The sequence below is a fragment of the Heptranchias perlo genome, chromosome 32 (assembly GCF_035084215.1).
Source record: "Heptranchias perlo isolate sHepPer1 chromosome 32, sHepPer1.hap1, whole genome shotgun sequence".
Lineage (NCBI taxonomy): Eukaryota > Metazoa > Chordata > Chondrichthyes > Hexanchiformes > Hexanchidae > Heptranchias > Heptranchias perlo.
Window position 1 is genome coordinate 11,873,528 of NC_090356.1, and position 15,160 is coordinate 11,888,687.

Below are 15,160 nucleotides of genomic sequence, written 5' to 3' on the forward strand. Positions count from 1 at the left end.
TTTATTAGTCCTGACTTCACAGCCAGGAGAGCAGGTCTGAATTGCCTTGTTACAGGATTATGAACCTTACCCAACAGATATGTTTGGGGGTGATTACTAATTGTGTGTCAGTTTGGCTCAGTTAGTAGCACTCTTTTACATCTTAGAAGGTTATAGGTTCAAGATCCGCTCCAGGACTTGAGCACAGAATCCAGGCAGAACTGAGGAAGTGCTGCAAGGTTGGAGGTGCTGTCCTTTTGATGAGATGTTAAACTGAGGCCCCATCTTCCTATTCCAGTGGTTCAGGTGAATGTTAAAAATCCCATGGAGAGTAGGGAGATCTCCCAGGTGTCCTCACTAACATTTGTATATCCACCCAAAACTGGTTATTCATCTCATTACTGTCTATTGGGATCTTGCTAAAGGCAAATTGGCTGTGTTTACCTGTAGAACAGTTACTTTAGAACGCTGTAGCCTTGATTCTCCCACCTGCGTTCCCAGCAAGTGTGGCTTGCCATTGGAAGGGTGGGATAGAAGAATTAGTCCTCATATCGCCATTGGAAGGGTGGGATAGAAGAATTAGTCCTCATATCGCCATTGGAAGGGTGGGATAGAAGAATTAGTCCTCATATCGCCATTGGAAGGGTGGGATAGAAGAATTAGTCCTCATATCGCCATTGGAAGGGTGGGATAGAAGAATTAGTCCTCATATCGCCATTGGAAGGGTGGGATAGAAGAATTAGTCCTCATATCGCCATTGGAAGGGTGGGATAGAAGAATTAGTCCTCATATCGCCATTGAAAGGGTGGGATAGAAGAATTAGTCCTCATATCGCCATTGGAAGGGTGGGATAGAAGAATTAGTCCTCATATCGCCATTGGAAGGGTGGGATAGAAGAATTAGTCCTCATATCACATTCTAATTGTTGGAGTTATTTTTCTTTTAAGTTCCATTGAAAAGTATAAAGGTTCTAAAGCTACATCACACAACAAGAGTCTGTCCAGCATTCACCACCGCTAGCTGCATGGGAACCAAATAAGAAAGAAATGCAGTGCACCATTAACCCAGCTGTTCTCTCTTTACCAAGTTACTTTACCCAATTCCTTACCAAATACACTGCCTCAGTCATAATTCAACAGGCCAGCCCTCCCATTGGATTGGACCAGTGATCTTCATAATAGATCCCCCATTTCTAACCTGAGTTACTGTAATTTTTATGTTCCCTCCAAATGTCTCCTCTTCTTTCCCAAAGGCACGAATCTGTGCTGAGGTGCAATTCCTACTTTGGCCAAGTGGATGTTCTTCATCTGTGAACCTACACACCGAGTGTTGGTGGGCTGTTGAACAATAGTGGGCATCACAGCTGGGTCTGATCCTGTCCTCATTCAAAAATGTGAACTTCAAAGTAGGAATCACTGGACAGCAATCAGGAGTTTGAACCTTGGCTGATTTCTCCCATCCCCTCCAGCCCAGAGTGCTGTAACGCCATTCCAACTACAGTGGCTGAGATCCAGCTAACTCAGCATACAATGTGGATCAAACATGGGACCCGAAGGGGAATTGAATAGAAAATGAGAGGTTGCTATCTTCAGTTATGTGTATTCTAGAATGGATCCACTAAAATAAAATATAAAATTAATTTGAATTCTTGAATTTTATTTAATACAAAAATACAAATGTTAGATTATTTTGTTACAATTTTTTTTGGAGAGGAAAAAAATGCATCACCCTTATATTTATTTCTGGTATATTTGCTATTCAGCAAAGTAGGAGACAGTACAGGTCCAAGGTGGTACAGTACTTCCAAAAGCAGCTGTAAATGTGCTTCAGAGGCAAGGCCATATTCAAAATAATTCAAGTCTTTAAGTAATGAAGGGAATAGAATAGAGTAGGTGATTACAGAGAGGTATTTGGACAAGAGAACCAGAGGGACATTGCAAGCCCCACTAGCGACTTGAGCAAATAATGTAGGCTAGCTATTCAGTGCAGTACTGAGGGAGTGCTGCATTCTTGGAGGTGCTGTCTGTTAGATGAGACGTTAAACCAAAGTCCAGACTGCCTGTCCAGGTAGATGTGAAAGATTCCAAGTCACCAATCAAAGAACAGCAGGGATCTGATCAATATTCCTCCCTCAACCAATGTCACCAAGATTATCTGGTCATTTATTCTTTGTGGGACCTTGATGTAAGCAAACTGGCTTCCGCACTTGCTACAGCGATTGCCCTTCAGAAGTAATCCATTGGTTGTAAAGTTCTTTGGGACATCCTGAGAAGGTGATAAGGTGCTATATAAAGGCAAATGGTTTCTGTAGTTGAGGATGGCCTAAGCAATAACTAGTAGAATTGACTGCTGATACTCTAGTAATTACTGACTCCTTTGGAACATTTAAAAGAGAATTTGATCAAATGCAGATACAGCAAGGAGTAGAAGGAGATGGGTCAAGGGCTGATAAATGATAAAACATGAATCTGGATTACATAGTGGGCTCAATCGTCTTCTCTTGCTCCTGTATCACTATGGCCCTGAAATTACATGCTAGTGTATGAACACTTAACACATGAAATTCTCCTCTTTACCACTTTAGCAGAGCTGTTAACCATTTATCTTAAACAGACTAACTCCTCCACTAAAATAGCAAAGAGAGGAATTTCAGACAAACACATTTAAGTGATTGTGCATTAGTATTCCATCCCATAATTTCAGGGCCGATTATCATCAAATCATGCAGACCAGCCTCCAGCAGACCAGTGCTGTCAGACACTTGCACTTCTCCTCAGCCCTGTATCATATTTGTGCTTATAATATTTTCTGTTTAATTACATTAACTATTTGAACCAAACTTCTTTCACAGTTAAACATGAATGCAAGCATTTTAGAAAATTATTAATGGTTTAAAGCTTTTAAGTAGGGGAGCAGAGGCAGAAACTGGAACATTGAATGAGACTGAGATGGTCGTGCATCTGCTTTCTGGAGCACATTGAACAGAGAGCTCAGCCTGTCCTTCTGGAAGGACACCCACCTTTAAGGCTTGTCTGTCAACAGACTAAATCTATCACATGGTGTAACTGAATTAGTGTTGGCCAGCTCCTGGACATTAAACCCTGACATTCATGATTCATCATTTTGAATTGTGGTTAATCAGCAGGTCTGTAGACTTATGCCATTTTTAGAATTTGCAGAGTAATACAAAATCAATGAGAATGAATAGAGCCAAATGCATATTTACTCAACTTGTCAATTCTAAAGATTTCTAAAGGCTAACAATAGATAATTCCCCAGATGTGCAGGTTTCAAAATTAACTGGGTGAAAGGGTACAATGCGAATAATGGGTCTTCGGCAATGGTGCAAAGCAGGCGATAAGGAATCAATGGCCCATTTTATCCCCCGCCCGATTTTCTTTAACAATGGACTGCCGATTCACTATTGCCCATTTTGCACTCCTGCTGAAGACCAGTTTCACCCCCAATGTATGCTGTCTAATTTCATAATATAACGGTTGTATCATTTTTCTACTCTATGTCTGACAGTTTCAATTTGAGCAAGGTTAACAAATATAAGCCTGTAAATTATTGTTGGTGATATTGATGGACAACCAGCTTCAGGCTCTGTTTCTCTAAACTCATTTGTCCAGCAGTCCTGTGATAAAAGTGGACCATTTTATCTAAAAGATTTAGTATGGTATTAGCTCATTTAATTCTGTCATGACATATAAGGGTTTAAAAAACAACTTCATTAATAGAGAACAAACCTTAGTTTAGTTTTGATATAATAGTTGCAACAATTAGTCATTTAGTCTTAGACAGCTATCAGAGGGAGATAATTGAGATACAAACATCTTGTTGGATTGGTTCAAATTATGTTTGACTGGCAGCTTCCTTTTGAGCTGAAAAGAGAGTTATTTAAATTGGCTTGGTCCCAATCATTTTAGGGAAAGTATCTTGGCTGGCTCAGATTGGACAGTCTTTCTGAAGCCTTCAGAGAGCGATAGTGAGGCCAGATAACCATCACGGATGAAGAGAAAAGAAAAAGAACCAACACATTCGACTATTAAGTAGCAGTCGCTACTATTAGTTACTTTCTTTTATTCAAAAAGATAATTCAGTTTCATAGCCTCTGTGAAATCTATGTTGTGTCATTGATACTGTTCACTTATTGTTTTACTGTTTAATAAATTTGTTTGGCAGTTAAAGTGGGATTGCTCACCTCAGAACTAATGGCTCTGAGCTTCCCTTAGGAACTGAAAGAAAAAAAATTAGTTGATTTACCTTTGACCTTTCTTGAGCTATGGAGTTCCCCACCCGTGTCTCGCTATGAGTTCCACCGATGGAAAGGGGCACGTGCTCCTGAAGTGCCCTTGCAGGTGTGTGGTTGTATTTTGATGTTGCTGACTGAGGAGGAGGCAGCCCCACAGGGGCTGGATGGTGCTCGTGGATCACAGAGAAGCCATATAAATGGAGAAGTGCAAGAGCAGCTCAGGCCAACAAGTGCAGTGAAAAAATTATTCCAACGAGGTAGACCCCAGTAAAATTTGCCAGAGCCAATGGGGCAAACACAAAGCCCACCCTACCAGCTTTACGCTGGGTTTCCACTGAAGCAGAAAACCCCAGCTTTAGCATCCAATATCTAGATCGATAACTTTTTCTCTTTTTTTGTGAAGATGTACTTTTCCCTCTATGAACCCCATGCCACCTGCAAGTGACCTAAACAACAACAACTGGTAATTATATAGCACCTTTAACATCGTAAAAAGTCCCAAGGTGCTTCACAGGGGCGTTACCAAACAAAATTTGACACCGAGCCACATAAGGAGATATTAGGACAGGTGACCAAAAGCTTGGTCAAAGAGGAGGTTTTAAGGAGCGTCTTAAAGGCGGACAGAGAGGCAGAGAGGATTAGGGAGGGAATTCCAAAGCTTCGGGCCAAGGCAGCTGAAGGCACGGCCACCAATGATGGAGTGATGAAAATCGGGGATGCGCAAGAGGCCAGAATTGGAGGAGCGCAGAGATCTCGGAGGTTTGTAGGGTTGGAGGAGGTTACAGAGATAGGGAGGGGTGAGGCCATGGAGGGATTTGAAAACAAGGATAAGAATTTTAAAATCAAGGTGTTGCTGGACCGGGAGCCAATGTAGGTCAGCGAGCACATGGGTGATGGGTGAACGGGACTTGGTGTGAGTCAGGATACCCTTGTCCGAGTTGGCTGCGAGTGGTCTGGGATGACTTTTTCATCCTTCCCCTGGGGAGAGATGACTGCTTTTCACTTTGTGTCACAGTAGTGCAGCTGAGATGAAGAAATCAGTGTGTCCCCATTGCTGTGCCCAATCTTGAATTCATACAATCATAACTAAAAACTGGATAGCAGATTTCAGCCTATCTTTTGCATTGCTTTCAATACATCTGCCTGGCCCCCTTCTCCTGATGGTGGTGACTTATGCTGGCATATAGTTTTAAGGGCACCCGGACCCCTCCAGCAACTTGCGCTAGTGGTTAATTCTGCTTGTGTGGGCTCAGCAGTGAGTGTTGGTAGGCTTCGTGTCCTTGGAGGGAATCATAAACAAGCCTGATTCTGTTTTCACACATTTTCCAACAGAAGTCATCTGGATAGCATCTAGGATTGGGGAACCTGGCTGATTTGTTTTCTTCATCCCAGGAACACTAAGGCTAATCGTAGAACCCAACTGCTGCCTGACTAGGATCAGCTAACTCAGCACCAAGTGGGAATCAAACCTGGGATTTTCTGACCTGTATGGCTTAGTCATGAACCTTGTGGTATATTTACTCAGCAGGTTATCAAGGGAGTTGGCCATCTCATTTAATGGAGAGATTTTATCTCCTCTATTTCGCTCCTTCATCCAACCTATCTTCCTCCAACCACGGGTAAGAAATGTGGCATCATAAACGGAGCAGAATAAACAGGAGTGTCAGCTTGTCCTTGTGGCGGGAAGACACCTTTAGGACTTTTTCCATAAGCAGATCAATCTTGTCACACAGCATAACCAGATCAAATTGTCAACCGTTCTCTGAATATCAAATTCTTGACGCTTATGATTCATGTTTCAGTTGCTCCCATCTGGTCATCCAACACATCTGTGGATCTGTACCATTCCTTAGACGTAATATCAACTGGGTCAAAAGCATATGTATACAACCTTTCAGTTCTAATCAGAGGTTTTCAAAAGATAACAGGTGATAGACACGCAGGTCTCAAAGTTTACTCGGTGAAAGAGTATAGTCTCTACTTTGTCAATTCAAATAGTTATGCAACACACTATATACAACAGGGTCAATTTTCCGAGTGCTTACACATGACGAGTTCCTCACAAGCCATGAACGTGCATCAGAAAATCACAGACCCACTGGCTGCAATTTTCCATCCATTGATTTTGACATCTTCAAGTTCCATAGGTTGGGAGCAGAGGAGGAAGAAATTTTTACAGCTCAGAGGAGTGCAAAGGTAAGATTGCCCAGAATGTTCATAATAGAAGTATATGCCCATTGCATTCATGCCACAAACACTTGAACCCCAACCTGCTGCTGCATCAATGCACTGGCACAATCTTTCATCCTGTACCATTTACCTATATGACGTCAGGATATACCTGACACCAAAATATGCAAGTAATTTAACACATGCCTCCCCCAATGCACGCCGTCACCAGAAACTACTTTCTTGCCGCACTATCCTACATCACAGAAGCTGAGGTGAAGGCTGGCTACTGGGATGGCATTCTCTGCTCTTCCAAAATCTAACATTTGTATGTTTTGTATCTGTTTACAGGAGAAGGCAGCACGAAAGAACCAGAGCAAAGAGAGGACCTCCCATCCTTTGTCCACTCACCAGGCATGAAGAGGCTGCCCTATAAATTGTGGGTAGAGAATCCATTGAGGGAACAGGAGAAGGAGAGTTTTGTGGCTTTGCGTGACTTTATGGCTAGAATCCTCATTATTTAGTTTCCCCTGCAAACTCATCCACTCACTCAATCACCAAAATATTAGCATATAATGACAACAGGTTGGCACAGTTGGTAGAATTCTTGCCTTTGAGTCAGAAGTTTGTGGGTTTCAAACCTCACTACAATACTTGAGCATTTAATCTAGGCTGAGACTTTGGTGCAGCATTGAACAATTGATACCATGTCAGGGGTGATTTTTATTGGATGAGATGTTAATCTGAGGACTACCTGTTCAGGTGGATGTTAAAGATCCCATAACATTTTTCTGCAGAAGGACAGAGAGTTCTCCCAGTGACTTAGCCAAAATTTATCCTTTAGTCAATGCCACAGATTAACAGATCATTTCTCACATTTGCTGTTTGCTGGATCTCACGATGCGCAAATTGGCTGCCATGTTTGCCTATTGACAACAATGACTACTCTTCAGAAGTAATTTTTTGGTTGTGAAATGCTTTGGGATGTCCTGAGGTCGTGAAAGGTGCGATATAAATGTAAAGTCTTTCTTTCTATAATACAGAGGATGAAATTGGTCATTGGCGGTAAGCAAAACGGGCAATAATGGCCCCAGTGGAAAAGAAAATCGGGTGGGGCATAAAACGGGCTTCTGATTCACTATCGCCTGTTTTGCTGAACCCCAAAGAACAATTTCACTCCCACAATGTCTTGGCATGTTACCTGTGTCAAAGGCCTTTTCATATGGTAACCAATGTAACACATTTCTTTTCTCTTCGTGTTTAAGTAACCTGGTTTTATACAAAAAACATATTCAAGATACCTTAATTGCTTCTAATATTGCCTTCCATGAAATTTTAGTTGCTGGTCTTTCTCCGTTGAGAGTGGGAAGTTGTGTTCACTGGATATTGCATGACCAACTCATGCATATTATTGAAGTACGTTTACTGTGATACTTGTGCCTTGTGCATGAGGGAGAGGAGGTTAGAAATCACCAGAGCTTGCAGCCCAATGGTTAGTTTCTATGAATCTTATTAGGCTATTCAACTGCAGGGGCACCACAGCCAAGCACGATCTTGCCCCGGCCCAACTTTAACACACGTAAATTTTCCAGCAGCAGTCAATGTTTATTGATCAGAATCTTGGCCGATTTTCCTCTCCGTAACTCAGGGTACTGAAGCCAATTGTAGCATCGCCATTACAGCCCCAGCTACAACCTGCTACCTCACACAGTCTGGGGACAGAAACTGGGCTTTCCTGGTCTGTACGATTCAGCTATTCACTGCAACGCCTTGCTGAGCTACAGGGAAAGCAGAGATACTGAATCTGGTCCAGTTAAACCCATGCAAAAATGGATAATGGCTTTCTCAAGGTTGCACAAAAATCTGGAACTGATTTTGCAGCTGTTAGCTGAAACAGCAGATTAAGCAATCTTTCAATGACAAACATGGATAACCATTTCCAAACTAGTAAATATGTAGTGAGCAAAGAAAGAACGGAACAGCCTTGCAGTTTCTGGTGAATCTTAAATCTCCAACTCGGATGAAATATTGTAGTTGTTTCAGTGAACTGACATGAGTGAAGTGTTTGCCATTCCAATTTCCTCTGAAACTAAAAGCACCATTGTGCATGTGTAATGCCTTCAAACTGAGGCCTCAGGCCTTTACCTGGGTTTCTTAAATTAAAAAAGCGTATCAAAAACATAATTAAATTTTGCCTTTTGATTCTCCACATTTTTCATTAAGTACTGTACTAATGCACAATACAGGCCACACCCAAAAATAATCCGACTGCTCGGCTCTCTTTCCCCACAGCCCTGTATCTCCTTCTGCTTCAAATATTTATATAATTTTCTCTTAAAAGATACAATGATCACTGCCTCAACTATTCCCTGTGACAAAGCATTGCATGCTCCTGTTAGGAGACATTGGCAGAAAAGAGTTAAAATATATTTTTAAAGAGCAGAAGTTGAACACAGAATCTCAAGCTTTTACTTTCCCAACTGGAATGCAAAAACCAGGCCTCAAAAAAAGATAAGCACCTACATGCATACCTCGTCCAGTGTGAAAGAACCCATACATGATTTGCATGACACTTAATGAAGTGGGTCCAGTGACCTCAAATGAGGAAGATAAGGGGCTCGATTTTAGCAGGCCTGCTGGTTCCCAGCGGGTGGTCCTCCGGGAGCGTGGAAAACGCGGACGGCTAATTGCGTGCGCCCCCCGCGCGATCGCGGGGTAATTGAACTGATTAAGCCCTGCTTCCGGGTTCTCCGCTCCCCAGCTGCGTGCCGGCGGGCTGCGCATGCGCACTACCGTCGACGCGATGTAGGAGCTCCACTTAAAGGGGCAGTCTCCCAAAGCCCCTCCTGCTGCAATCAGTAGGCAAGACATGATGGCTCACCCGAGGGGAAAGGCTGCGCCACGTTTTTCGGTCCTCGCGCTGCAGCTGATGCTGGAGGGCGTGAGGAGGAGGAGGGACACGCTGTTCCCTGCGGACGGACGCAAGTGCCCTGCCGCCGCCACCAGGAAGGCATAGGCAGAGGTGGCGGCGGAGGCCAGCAGCAGGGCCAACACCCCCAGGACATGGGAGCAGTGCCGCAAGCGGTTCAATGACCTCACGAGGTCCGGCAAGGTGAGTACACCAACGCACCCTCCCACAACCCGTCCCCACCATCACGCCAAACAGATCACAACCCCTCCTGCAGAGCCACCACAGCGCTCCCACAGCAATCCTCACAGCCACTCACTCACCATCCTCGCCGTGCCCGCAAGTACCCACCGTCCCTGTCCCCACCCGAACACTACCACACACCCCAATCCCCATGCAATGGGATGGGCATGTGGCACACGCATCCTCCCATCCATCTGCCCCACGCTCAACCCACCCACACCGATGCTCGATGCGTCTCACTATGCAATACGCACCCACTCACGCATCTGTGTTTTGCCTTGACAGGAGAAGAGAAGCAAGAACAACAGGGAAAGGGCACGCACCGGAGGTGGCCCGCCGCACGTGGTCGACCTGACAGACGCAGAGGTGGAGGCGCTCGACCTCGCCTGCACGCCACATTGCCTGTCGGTCGCAGATGGCGAGTCTGTCGTTGCAGAAACGGCTGGTAAGGGAAAGCTGACACTCAACACCCATGATCGCGAGTGACCGTATCATCACCTGCCATCAGGCGCACCGTAAAGTTGGTCCACATGCCTCATAGTGCCCTCTGTTCTCTTGCAGGGCCGTCTGCGAGCGCTATGATTGAGGAGGGCGATTCCTCAGAGGACATGGCGGTCTCTGAGGGTGCATCGTCACATCTGAGCCAACCATCCACCAGCGCAGAGACACGCACCTCGGTGGGTCCCCCTCGCCAACTAGTTGGGGTAGCACTTGGTGATTCACCGCGCACAAGTGAGCATGAGCAGACCCTGGTGGCAGGGGCAGCCGCGGAGGGTCCGCGTCGGTGGGAGCACTCATCTCCAGGCTCTGCTCAGCCGGACCCAGATGCTGAACCCAGAGGGCCACCAGTGAAAAGGAGAGTCGTCGAGGGGCACCAGCTAATTTCCGAGGTACTGGGAGAGGTGCCGTGCGCATGGTCCACAATTGCGCAGGCGATGGAGGAGTCCAACTCCTGCATGAGGGCATTGGTGGCGCAGGCACAGGAGGGTACCGGCGACATAGTGTCGCGGGTAGGTGCGGGAGCGTCTGCGGTGGAGGACAGGCTGGCCTCCCTCGAGCGTCACGCACAGCTCCACATCGAGTCCGTGCAGGCCCTGACAACGGCTGTACGGATTCAGGGTGAGCAACATTCCGCCGCCATAAACAGGCTGACAGATACACTGGGGGTGGCCTTGTAAGGCCTCACACATGCCATCCAAACTGTGGTCCAGCAGGGTGGAAGGGGTGATGTGGGCCGAGGCCACGAGAGGGATGATGGTGACCGGGGACATGGAAGCGGGGACGCTTCTCAAGGTGCCCCCACGTCCCACCCGTTGCCCCCCTCTCAACCAGTACCAGCAATGGTGCCTCCTCTCCAGGTGGCCGAGTCTGCCCCTGCCCCGGTGCAGGAGGTGCAGTCTGTGGAGGTGCCCTCACGGGCACCGAAACCCAGGGGCCGTCCGCCCAAAGCATCTACCCGGTCAGGGCGAGAACAGGAGCAACCTGTCACTACCTCTGCTGGAGCCACAGGGGTAGCACCACGTAGGGGTACCCGCAAAAGAAATCCAAAGGCGTTATAAGCACAAAGGGAATGCACCAGGGTGTCTGTTAATTTGTACACGTTTTGTTTATAGTATTTCACATTGTACATATTAAATACTATATTCTCACCACTCCTGCCACCTCTCGTCCATTCTTCCGCGGCCTGTGCAATAGGTGCGTTCCGTGCAGCCCATCATGACGGCGAACACCTGCTGCCGCCCAGTGGGCACACTGCTGTGGGTACTGGCAACACTCTTCAGTGGAGGGGGCTGGTATGGCCCCTCGCATGTGCAGGTGAGGAGATGCGAGCGCCTCGCACTGTCTGACTCTAGGAGAACCGTTGACGTATGAGTGCCTCCCTGGCCCGGCAAGCATCCTGGTGAGTCGTGGTTCGGCGCATGGGTCGTCCACCATCCTCTGGCGCGTCCTCCTCCTCCCCCTCCTCCTCCTCCTCCACCTCCTCCTCCACCTCCTCTTCCTCGTCCTCAATGTGGGTGGCGGGTGTGGATGGGGCCTCCTCCAGCGGCACCCCTCTCTGTTGGGCCATGTTGTGCAGGGCACAGCAGACAACTATGATTCGTCCCACTCTGAATGGTGTGTATTGCAGCGCTCCCCCAGAACGATCAAGGCACCTGAAGCGCATCTTGAGCAGCCCTATGGTCTGCTCAATTGTAGACCTGGTAGCAATGTGGCTGTTATTATATCGACGCTGCGGCTCGGTGATGGGGTTCCTCAGAGGTGTCATAAGCCACGTGTGCAGGGGATACCCCTTGTCGCCGAGGAGCCAGCCGTTGCCGGCGTTGGGTGCGCGGAGGATGGGCGGGACGGTGGACTCCCTGAGGACGAAGGCATCGTGGCAGCTGCCGGGGTATCTGGCGCACACGTGTAGGAATCTCTGGCGGTGGTCACAGATGAGCTGGGCGTTAATGGAGTGATACCCCTTCCTGTTGATGAACAGCCCTGGCTCATGCGGAGGTGCCCATATTGCGATGTGGGTGCAGTCGATTACACCCTGTACCCGTGGGAAGCCAGCCATGGCATGGAATCCAACCGCCCTCTCCATCTGGCTGCGCTCGTCCATGGCGAAGTTGATGTAGTGCGAGGCCCTGCGGAACAACCCATCGGTGACCTGCCTTATGCACTTGTGTGCAGACGACTGACAGACCCCGGTGATGTCCCCGGTGGCACCCTGGAAGGATCCGGATGTGAAGAAGTTGAGGGCAGTGGTGACTTTGACGGCGACGGGTAAGAAGATGCTGCTTGGTCCATCAGGGAGCAGCTCGTCGTTAAGGAGGCTGCAGATGTCGGCGACTACCTGGCGATTGACTCTGAGCCGACGTATGCACTGCTCCTCGGAGAGGTCCATGAAGCTGAGCCTCGGTCTGTACACCCTGTGCGGAGGGTAGTGCCTCCTGCGACGCATTTCTCTCTGTGGTTGCCCTCCCTCCTGCTGCGCAGGTGGGTGTGCCACAGCACCGTGTTGGGGGGCTCCACGTCTCCGAGGCGGACGGCGTGGACTGCGAGGCTGCTGGGGCTGGTCATGCTGTTCGTCCTCCGAGGATGTCAACGCACCACCCATCTGGCAGGTGTTGGTCTGAGGGGTTGTGCAGGGTAGGTCGGTGGTTCCTCGCACTGGGGCTGCAGTTTCACGTCGGTCTGTCCTCTGGCTTGGCGGGGGGTGGTGGAGGGCAGGGGTTGCCCTATGTGACACGGTGGCCTCCTGCGTGGGTGAGGGCTCTCCCACCCGCTGTGGAGTGCACCTTGGCAGCTGCCACAGGCTGCCGGCTGGAACATGACCGGTTGAAGGGAGACTGTTTCCCCCAGTGTGTGGAACACTCTGCCTTGAAGGTAAAATCCCACTCTTCCTGTTTTGACAGCTGATTCAGCTCATTTAATGACCTCAACAAGCAAGGTAAGTACACTCAAGTGGAACCCCGCGGGATTCCCACCAGCGGGGTCTGCGCACACAGCCCCGCACGTCAGCGCGGCACCCGGAAGTGGCCGGGATCTCGGCGCGATCCGCTCCCGCACGTGGAAATTGACATTTTGGAGCCCGCCCCGCCGATAACGCACAGGAAACCCGATGCTAAAATCGAGCCCAAGGTGTCTGGAAAGTGAAGGGATTATGAGATGAAGTAATCTCACTATGTCAATCAGTAGTATAACTGTACCCGTTGGTCTTATATATATATGTATACATCTTGTAGTTTAGAGAAATAGTTGCACGCCTTATAAGGGAATTTAGATTAGTGATTTGTAGCTTAGAAAGGTAAAAAAAGTGGGGAATTGTAATGGGATTTTGGATTCAACCCGGGAAGTTTGAGCTCAAAACGCTGTATACTCGATAGACATCGTTTCCCAGAATCAGGTTCACTTCAGGTATTTTACCTTATTTGGAGGATTAAACTTTGAATAAGCAAAACTTTGCTTGTGTGCATATTGTCTTCGCCTCATTGAATGAACTCATATAAAGCTAGCTAGTTAACACTCCAATAACCCTTTGCAAAGGAAATTTCGCCTAACTTCTCTCCTCACTCTCTTAGTAATAATTTTGAATTATTGATCCCTCATCACTGACTCCCCAAACAAAGGATATAGTCTTTCCCTATTCACTCTATCAAACCCCTCAAAATTTAAAAAAATCTCCATTAAATTTCCTCTTCGCCTTCTCTGCTGTAATGGAATTAGTCGCAGCATCTCATATTTTTCCTCTTAATAATTGTTTTCCATCCCTAGCATCATCCTGGTGAATCTGGGCTGCATGTTTTCTATGGCTTTAATGTCCTTTCTATAAAGGAATGCCCAAAACTGTAAACAGTTACTCTAATTGTGGCCCAACTAATGTTATGTATAAATTTATCATTACTTCTTTTATCCTAGCAACATAGGAATTGTGAGACGAGAAAAGACCAAGGTCCATCTTGTTCGCCTTCTATCATCCCGGTAGTCACATGATACAATGTTAATTGAGTTGCTGACTAATTATAGCAATCAATCTCTATCAATTAGTCTCCAATAAACCCAGACGTGACGTGAGGAAAACCCCAGTGGTGGAAAGCTTTGGGAACCACAGGTCCAAAGTCATCTGTTCCTCCCAAGCATGTTACACTTACCACATGTCAGGTCTCAAATTACTCTTGTACTCTATGTCCTAATTTATAACATCCAAAATAATATTGACCTTTCTTTTGGCTTTATCTACCAACACCCATACTTCCTGGAATTATGCACTTGAACCTTTAGATCTCTCTGTTTATGCACACCCTTCACAGCATCTTTTCATTATGTCTATACTCCCATTTTTCCTCCTAAAATGTATTAGCTCACACTTGTATTATGCTTCCACCTATCATCCTGTTCCACCAATCAGTCTATGTCTTCCTGATGTCTTTTACAGTGCTCCTTGCTATTTACCAAATCCCCCACTTTACTGTTACCAGCAAATTTTGAGATTGTGCTCCCCATGCTCAAATCATCTAAAGAAACACCAAGAGCAAAAGTGGACCCAGCACTCACCCAGAGTACACAATTTCCAGCCCTTCTCCAGTCTGAGCAACACCTATTTACTCTAACTCTTTGTTCTACGTCTGTTCACCAAGGTGCTATTAGTGCTGCTACAATTCACTTTATACCATTGCCTGAATTTTTCTTGCAAGTCGCTCTCATCGAAATTCTGAAAATCCATCTACATTACATTTATTGCGCTCCCTTTATCTATTCAGTCATCTCTTCAAAAAAAACGATTACATTTCCCAAACAGATCTTGCCTTTAATAATTCTGTGCCAGCTGTCCTTGATTAACCCACATATTTCTAAATCCTCACTAATTTTATCGCAGATTATGGAGTTTGCCAACAACTGACCTTGTAGGTCCTTGCACCTATTTGTCTCAAAGGCAGTCATCTAAATTAATTTGAAGTGCAGTGACTGTTCTGAACAATTTAAATTAATATTTTGCTTTTAAAAAATGTGGTCTATACGCAAGTTTCATTCAAAGGACTTTGGGAGCAGCCTGAAAACAGGCCTAAACTTTCTGGGAGCAAAGAAATCATTCTCCTCGTCAACGCCCCTCCGAAAGAAATAAT